The following is a 9,629-nucleotide window of genomic DNA, read 5'->3' on the forward strand; positions in this document are numbered from 1 at the left end:
AAAATAATTGATAATAAGCTCAAGTCGGGTTTTACTATCTCTAGGTTCAACCCTTTAATTGGGCTTATCAATCTCTCGATTGTCCCAATTTCTTGCTAGCCAATTTTTCCTAGATTAAGTCTCTCTTTCTCAAGTAGAGACCAAGTCAAATAGGCATGAAATGATATTTGCAACCATTAATTCTTCACATACAAGCAAGAACTAGGCTAGATAATCAACACCCAACCATAAACAAGCAATAAATCAAACACCCATTAAGTTTACACACTAGGGTTAGGTCACAACCCTAGTAAAAATCTAGCTACTCATACTTAAATTGGAACAAAAAGAAGAAGAAGTGATAATTAAACCCATATTGATAATTAAAATGATGAAATTTATATTCAAAAAGCTCAAAATAGCAAAAACTACTAAAAAGAGCAAAAGAAACTATCTAGTGTGGCTGTTGATGTCAAAAAATTAACCTAAAAAGTGAAACTCTTCTATTTATACAGTGCTGAAATTTTCGGATAAAAATGCCCTTTCGGAGGTTCTGTGGCCGCACAATTCCATGTGCGGAGCACTTTGCTTCTGCCTGATAGAATTTGAAACCTGCGGCCGCACAATTCTGAACTGCGACCGCACTTCTCTGTTTCTGCGGACATCACAAATATGTTTGCGGCCACACCATGTTCTTCTGTGGTCCGCACAAATCTGGTTGCGGCCGCACAATAATTGTGCGGTCTGCACTCTTGTTGAACTTGAGATGCAGGTTCTCTGAACTTTGGTTTTTACCCAGTTTTTGCGGCCACACAATTTCATGTGCGGTTCACATCTTGCAATCTTCTCTGATGGAATTGCTTCATGACATACGGCCGCAGATGGTATTCTGCGGACCGCACTTTGAGCTTTTGTGCTGTTTTTGTTCTTAAGTTCAGATTACTCCTTCTTGAAGTGGATTTCATCTTTGGAGCTCATCTTCCAATATTCCTGCAATTAAGCATATTTTATAAGTTTTCGGGAACATAATTAAGCGCTTTTGGACTAAAACGAAAGCAAAAGGCGCTAATAAGTAGTCAAAATCCCCACCTATCAACTCCCCTAAACTTAAGCTTTTGCTTGTCCTCAAGCAAATGAGGTAATTTCCACCTCCACAAGTTAAGAGCCATTCCAGCTAATCAAAGGTGAATCAATCACACATCAATTGGGACCAACAATTATCCACGACACTTATGAATTATCAACAAGGCAACAAGTTAAACTTTTAAGCACGAATAGTTCTAATGTGACCTTAAGCATCAAGAGTTGACTTTATTTATCAAGGAAGCTCGCTTTTTTATGTAGGTCATTGTGGATCCCAAACTCCTCCTCCTCTACTCTTGTTTTGCCTATCTCAGTTAAGAATATAACACTTAATTCACAAGTTTGTGTAAAGTTCACTCATCTCTCTCAAAAGAATATCGCAATTACGTCTTTAAGTACCATAGGCTTGCCCCTCGTGTGAATCACCACTAATATAAGCTTACTCGGCTTGAAATCACGTAGGACTTTTTCGGGATGCAATGAAGGCTTTTGGAATAAGGTTGGATAAGCTATGATAGAACGGGTTCATCTTTCCTTAAGCACTCCATTTTTTTTTATCGGCTCATGCTTTTGCCAACTCTTTGAAGTATTTTCTTTTCCTTAGGGAAACTAGAGAGACTTAATATTACTCTTTCTTGGCCATGTTATTCATTTTCTCCTTCTTTACTTTTTCCATACTTTGCATCATTACTTTTCTTTGAATCTCTTCAACTTTTCAACTTATTCACTTTCATTGCATTTTTCTTTTTGTTCTTTCATTTTCTTGCCTTTCCTTCTCTTCATTTCTTTTTTCTTTTGCCTTGATACTTTTTTTTCAAACTCCTCGTCTCTCCCCCAAACTTACGTTTTTAGCCAATTATTTCACAAGAGCATTAAGGTAAGCTCGGATGCCAAGAGAGGGTCACAACAAAACGGGTAAAGACTTGTAATATGGTGATCAAATGAGAAAGATATTACGCTCAATTGGGTTGACTAGGGATAAAAATATTGGTGGGCCATGAAAAATTATCAAACGGGTCAAGAAGAGCCTACAATCACTTCTCAAGCGAAGCAAAACTTAAAATTTTGCCTAGAAACATATTCGGGACAAGTTCTAGACTATTTGCACGGGTACTTGGACTTGCACTAACAACATCTCACCTCTCACGCAGCTGCATTGTTAAAGAGGATAGAGTCGAGGGCCCACAACGACCATATTCAAAATTGAAAATCACTATGGTTCTACTAAACCACTCGATGATTGTCTAAGTCAATACAAGAGTCACAAGGTCAAACCACAATAGCTAAAGGGAAGTATACTTACTGCAGTTCCCAACCCATTCTATCTCTAAAGAGTAATGTTCTCTTGAAAACCTACATCATCTACTGCACCAATCCAAAACACCAAACCGACTAAAATAATAGAGGATAAAACTCTTCTAGCATAAACATACACTAATAATCCTAAGCTTTTTAGCCATGTTGTTGGCAATACAATTAGAGCAGCTAGAATGACATGTCAGCCAAATTGTATTAGTATTTTAAAAGGATTTATATATAATTGTTTGACAAATGTCATTGCATGAAAAAGTAAAATACAAGTGGTCTTGCTACCAAAATGTGGCAGCCAACCTTTAAGCCTTCAGATAAATGGCACATTCCTTTGGAGAAGTGGCAAATGAAGATAGCCACGTTGCAATCATTCACAAGGATAAAAACATGCACTTATGGCTATAAATAGCCTTCATTAGCCATTCATTCTAATTATCAAAAATCTTCTCATACGTCCCTCTTCTTCCTTCTAATTCCTTTTCTATAATATTTAATTAGCATTACACACGAGTTGTTCTTCCTTTTTCTTTCTACTAGCTGGATTTATAATTTTATATTTTGTTGATTCCTGTATCCTCTTAAATAGAGGTAGACTTGTTTAATCATGGGGAGACATTTCATACCGCTGAAATAGTTTCTTAGGACAGTGTCTAGTACGACTCAAGTCAACCCGTGTATTCGCTTACAAAGAATATTATAGCAGTGTTATTATTGAAATTTTTGCTCTCACTTCCTACAATCTAAGAAACTATGGAAAACAATACTGATGCTGAAAATACTACTGATACTACCAATATTGGCGCTACCTCTACTGTTCTAGACCCATTTGCACTGCCATATGCCATGCCATTTCCAGACGTATCAAATATTTAAATTTTCGCCAATGAAAATTTCACGCGTTGGAGAGAATGTATTTTCTCACTGCTTGATATCCATGGTATTGCACATGCACTGTTGCATCCATAACCTAGTGCAGACGCTGATAATAAAATAGTAGAATCATGGCAACATGCCAACAAGGTATGCCGTCATACCATATTGCAAACTATTTTTAATGAACTGTTTGACGTGTATTGCAGTTATAAAAAAGCAAAAGCCATCTGAGAAGCCTTAATTAAAAAATTCACTACTGAAGATGCTACAAAAATAAAATTTGTAGCAGGAAAATTTTATCAATGGCAGATGAGAGATGATAAAGAGATGAACGTGCAAATTAACGAATATAAAAAATTTCTAGAAGACTTGAACGTCGAGGGGATGTCATTACCAGAAAAGTTTGCTGCTGGAGTACTGATTGAGAAGCTGCCTCACTCATGGAGTGATTACAAAAATAACTTAAAGCACAAACGAAAAAATTTCACCATTGAGGAAATTGTGACCCGCATCCTAATTGAAGATTCCAACAGAAAAGAATCTTCCAAAGCTAGGACGACAACTCTTAAAGCAAATTTAGTGCAAAGCAGTAGCAACAACCGCAAAAGGTACGAGAATAAGTCTCAAGGTTACAAGTCTAAAAATCTTAACCTTAAAAGAAAAAAAGGTTCTTGTTTTATTTGTGGAAAACTAGGCCATCATGCCTCACAATGCAGGTACATAGCAAGAAATGACAAAGGAAAAACTAATACTCCTAAGGCTAACTTAGCTGAAGGAGGTGATATTATTGCAGCTATCATTTCTCAAGTAAACATTGTAGCACATGCAAAAGAATGGGTGGTAGACTCTGGCGATACTCGACACATTTGTGCAAATCGAGAAGCATTTTCCTCTTATACTCCTATAGAGGATGATAGAGATGAGTTCTACCTTGGAGACTTAATGTCACGGCCCAAAAATCCTAACTTGTCGTGATGGCACCTATCTCAATACTAGGCAAGCCGACAACACCAATAACTCACAATTTATTTTAAATACTGAAAACATAATAATTAGGTTTAAGAGTAAATCCCACAAACATTGGAAATAAACATACTCCCAAACTTGGTGTCACTGAGTACATGAGTATCTATACATTACAAATCTAGGAAACCCGATCTATAAAAATCTGAGACCAAATACAATAAACAAAAGGATAGGGAAGGAGAGACAAGGTGTGCGAACCATAGCAGCTACCTCTGAATCTCCGGAAAATCAACTGTGTGAAAGAATCAACACCTACTGTATCCGGGATCACCTGGATCTACACACTAAGTGCAAGGTATGGTATGAGTACAACCAACTCATTAAGTAACAATAATAAATAAGGAACTGAAAGTAGTGACGAGCTTCTCAGCTAAGTGCAAATACAATACTTTCCAACATAAAAGGGTAGGCATGCTCGCGAGTTCAACATTTAAAATTTCACAGAAATTTCATATCAAGTTTGACTGAAACAGAAAATAATATTTTTCCAAAATTTCCAAAATAGTGATATATGGCAGCTGAAATACAGCAAATAATGAAATCAATGAATCCTCTCAGAGTAACAGTAACTCAGTCCTCCCATTCACTCCAACCTCACAATCACTCTTTCCTCACAGTCACTCATTCCTCACAGTCACTCAGCACTCGACACTTGACACTCGCACTCAGTAGGTACCTGCACTCACTGGGGGTGTGTACAGACTCTGGAGAGCGCTATATCAAGCCAATCATGGCATAAATCAATAAAATATGCTGCGGCGTGCAACCCAATCTATAAATATCCTCACAATTAGGCCCTCGGCCTCACTCAGTCATCAACCTCTCCAGTCTCTCAGGCTCTTAGAAATTATGATAATCAGCCCAAAATTGATAATATGATGTATTAATAAATAGAAATAGAGACTGAGATATGATATGATATGAAATGAATAAACATGACTAAGTGTGAATAACCCCAGTGGGTACCAATAATAACAACATATATCTAAGCATGATTTTTAATACGAGTCTCAACTCAATTTACTCTAACACATAGAGAATGTACTGGTATCAACAAGTTATTCAAATACACAGTTCCATGGAATTTGACCAAGTCATAATTCCGGCGGTGTACGCCCATACGCCCGTCAACTAGCATGTGCGTCACCTCAAAACCAATCACATAACATATAATCCGGGGTTTCATACCCTCAGGACCAAATTTAGAACTCTTACTTACCTCAAACCATGTAATTCTTTATTCTGCAATGTCTTTGCCTCGTAAATTGGCCTTCAAACGCCTCGAATCTAGACACAAATAATCTGATTCAGTCAATAAAAATTATTGGAATTAATTCCATATGAAAATACAAATTTTCCATAAAATTCTGAAATTTAACTCAAAAATCGCCCGTGGGGACCACGTCTCGGAACCCGACAAAAGTTACAAAATCCGAAAGCCCATTCAACCATGAGTCGAACCATACCAATTTTACCAAAATCCAACCTCAACTCGACCCTCAAATCTTCAAATTAAACCAAGAGGGTTTTCTAAAGTTTTAATCTTAATTTGCCCATTAAATGATAGATTAAAGGGCATAATCAAGAAAATTAACCAAAACTGGATAAGAATCACTTACCCCAAACACCCACGTAAGAATCTCTCCAAAAATTGCCTTCTATCGAGCTCACAATTTAATATTGTGTTATGAACTCAAAACCCCCGTTTAAGGACTTTTAATTCTTCCCATATATGCCTTCATCGCGAACGTGGAAGGAGCCTCACGTTCGCGAAGCACAAACTCGACTGCCCAGAATTCACCTTATGCAATCGCGGACTCCTCTACGTAATCGCGAAGAACAACCAAACTGCCCAATATTTTTACCCTACGCGATCGCAAATTCACTCACGAGATCGTGAAGCACAACACTCTAAGGCCTATGCGATCGTGGACTTGCCCACGCGATCGCAAAGAATTAAGTGCATGGCCCCCGACTGCCTTATTTCTTCTACGCGAACGTGACTTTAGCCACGCGTTCGCGAAGCACAGTCTTTCCAAAACCATGCGATTGTGGTTGCCTTCACGCGACTGCATAGAACAATCTCACCTCTGCCCAAACAAGCCTATGCGATCGCGGACCTTCTCACGTGATCGCATAGAAGGAAACCAGTGACAGAAAATCAGCATTCTTCAGCTGGAATGCAAAGTCTAAAATTGATTCGTTAGCCGTCCGAAACTCACCCGAGGCCCCCGGGACCTCAACCAAATACACCAACAAGTCCTAAAATATCATACGAACTTAGTCGAAGCCTCAAATCACATCAAATAACATCAAAAACACAAATTGCATCCGGATTCAACCCTAATGAACTTTGAAATTTTCAAATCCTACAAACAATGTCGAAACCTATTAAATCACGCCCGATTGACCTCAAATTTTGCACATAAGTCAGAAATGACATAAAGGACCTATACAAATTTTCAGAATCGGATTCCGACCCTGATATCAAAAAGTTAACCCCCCGGTCAAACTTCTCAAAAATTTAACTTTCGTCATTTCAAGCCTAATTCCACTACGGACTTTCAAATAATTTTTCGGACACGCTTCTAAGTCCAAAATCACCATACAAAGCTATTAGAATTATCAAAATTCAAATCCGAGGCCGTTTACACATAAATCCACATCGGTCAACTTTTCTAATTTAAAATTTTAATTGTGAGACTAAGTGTTTCATTTCACTCTGAAATCCTTTCGGACCCGAACCAACTAACCCGATAAGTCATAAAACAACTGTAAAATATAAATTGAGCAGTAAATGGGGGAACAGGTTTATAATACTCAAAACGACCGGCCTGGTCGTCACATTTTCCCCCTCTTAAACAAACGTTCGTCCTCGAACGAGTTTAGAATCATACATGAAGTCTCAAATAGGTGTGGATATTTGCTCCGCATATCCTGCTTAATCTCCCAAGTAGCTTCTCCGACTAGCTGGCTTCTTCACTGTACCTTCACTGATGCTATGTTCTTTGACCTCAACTTTCGAACCTGCCGGTCTAAAATAGACACCGGCTTCACATCATAAGTCAAATTACCGTCTAACTATACTGTACTGAAATCCAAAATATGAGACTGATCCCCGACATACTTTCAGAGCATGGATACATGGAACACTGGATGAACACCTGATAGACTTGGTGGCAAAGCAAGTTCATAAGCCATCTCTCCAATCTTCTTAAGTATCTCAAAAGGCCCAATATACCGAGGACTCAACTTGCCCTTCTTTCCAAACCTCAACATACCCTTCATGGGTGAAATGTTGAGCAGAACCTTTTCCCCAACCATGTAAGCAACCTCACGAACCTTCCGGTCAGCATAACTCTTCTGTCTAGACTGCGCCATGCGAAGCCGCTCCTGAATCAATTTAACCTTCTTCAAAGCATCCTGAACCAAATCAGTACCCAATAGTCTAGTCTGACCCGGCTCAAACCAACCCACCGGAGACCGACACCGTCTCCCATATAAAGCCTCATATGGAGCCATTCGAATGCTCGATTTGTAGCTGTTATTGTAAGCAAACTCTGCCAGTGGCAGAAATGGATCCCAAGAACCCCCTAAATCTATAACACAAACGCGTAGCATATCTTCCAATATCTGAACAGTGCGTTTGGACAGTCCGTCCGTCTGAGGGTGAAATGTTGTACTCAGCTGAACCTGTGTACCTAATTCTCGATGTACTGCCCTCCAAAACTGTGATGTAAAATGCGTACCCTGATCTGAAATTATGGACACTGGCACCCCGTGTAGACGAATAATCTCGCGGATATAAATCTCAGCCAACCGCTCTGAAGAATAAGTAGTACCAACTGGAATAAAATGCGCGGACTTGGTGAACTGATCTACAATCACCCAAACATCATCAAACTTTCTCAAAGTCCGTGGGAGCCCAACTACGAAGTCCATGGTAATACGCTCCCACTTCCACTACAGGATTTCAAGTCCCTGAAGCAATCTGCTCGGTCTCTAATGCTCGTACTTTACCTGTTGACAATTTAAACACCGAGCTACAAACTCAACTATATCTTTCTTCATTCGCCTCCACGAACAGTGCTACCTCAAATCCTGATACATCTTCGCGGCACCTAGACGAATGGACTACCGCGAACTGTGAGCTTCCTAGAGAATAAACTCACGCAAACCATCTACATTAGGCACACATAGCCTTCCCTATATCCGTAATACACCGTCATCTCCAATAGTGACTTCCTTGGTATCATCGTGCTGAACCATGTCCTTAAGGACAAGTAAATGGGGATCATCATACTGGCTCTCTCTGATGCGATCATGTAAAGAAGACCGAGAAACCACACAAGCCAAAACTCGATTCAGCTCGGAAACATCCAATCTAACAAACTGGTTGGCCAAGGCCTGATCATCCAAGGCTAAAGTCTTCTCTGTTACCGGTAAGTATGATAAGCTGCCCAAACTCTCCGCCTTACGACTCAAGGCATCGGCCACCACATTGGCCTTTCCGGGATGATAGCGAATAGTGATATCATAATCCTTAAGCAACTCTAACCATCTTCTCTACCGCAAATTAAGATCCTTCTATTTAAACATATGTTGTAGACTCTGATGATCGGTTTAAACCTCACAATGGACATCGTACAAGTAATGCCGCCAAACTTTCAAGGCATGAACAATAGATGCTAACTCAAGGTCGTGGATCGGATAATTCTTCTCATGTACCTTTAACTGTCTAGACGCATAGGCAATCACCCTACCGTCTTGCATAAGCACCATGCCGAGACCAATACGCGACGCGTCACAATACACAGTATAAGACTCTAAACCTATAGGTAACACCAATACTGGAGTTGTAGTCAAAGCTGTGTTGAGCTTCTGAAAGCTCTCTTCACACTCATCCGACCACCTGAACGGAGCACCTTTCTGGGTCAATTTAGTCATAGGCGATGCAATAGATGAGAAACCCTCCACGAAGTGACAATAATAACCGGCCAAGCCGAGAAAACTCTGAATCTCAGTAACTGAAGATGGTCTATGCCAACTCTAAACTGCCTCTATCTTCTTTGGATCCACCTTAGTCCCTTCACTAGACACTGTGTGTCCTAAGCATGCCACCGAACTAAGCCAGAACTCACACTTAGAGAATTTGGCATATAGTTTCTCCTCTCTCAGCCTCTGCAATACAATACCCAAGCGTTGTGCATGCTTCTCCTAGCTACATGAGTACACCAGGATATCATCAATAAATACCATGATAAATGAGTCAAGATACTGCTGGAATACACTATTCATCAGGTACATAAATGTTGTTGGGGCATTGGTTAGCCCAAATGACATCATAAGAAATTCAT

This window comes from Nicotiana tomentosiformis, chromosome 5 (assembly GCF_000390325.3).
Source record: "Nicotiana tomentosiformis chromosome 5, ASM39032v3, whole genome shotgun sequence".
In the NCBI taxonomy this organism is placed as follows: Eukaryota; Viridiplantae; Streptophyta; class Magnoliopsida; order Solanales; family Solanaceae; genus Nicotiana; species Nicotiana tomentosiformis.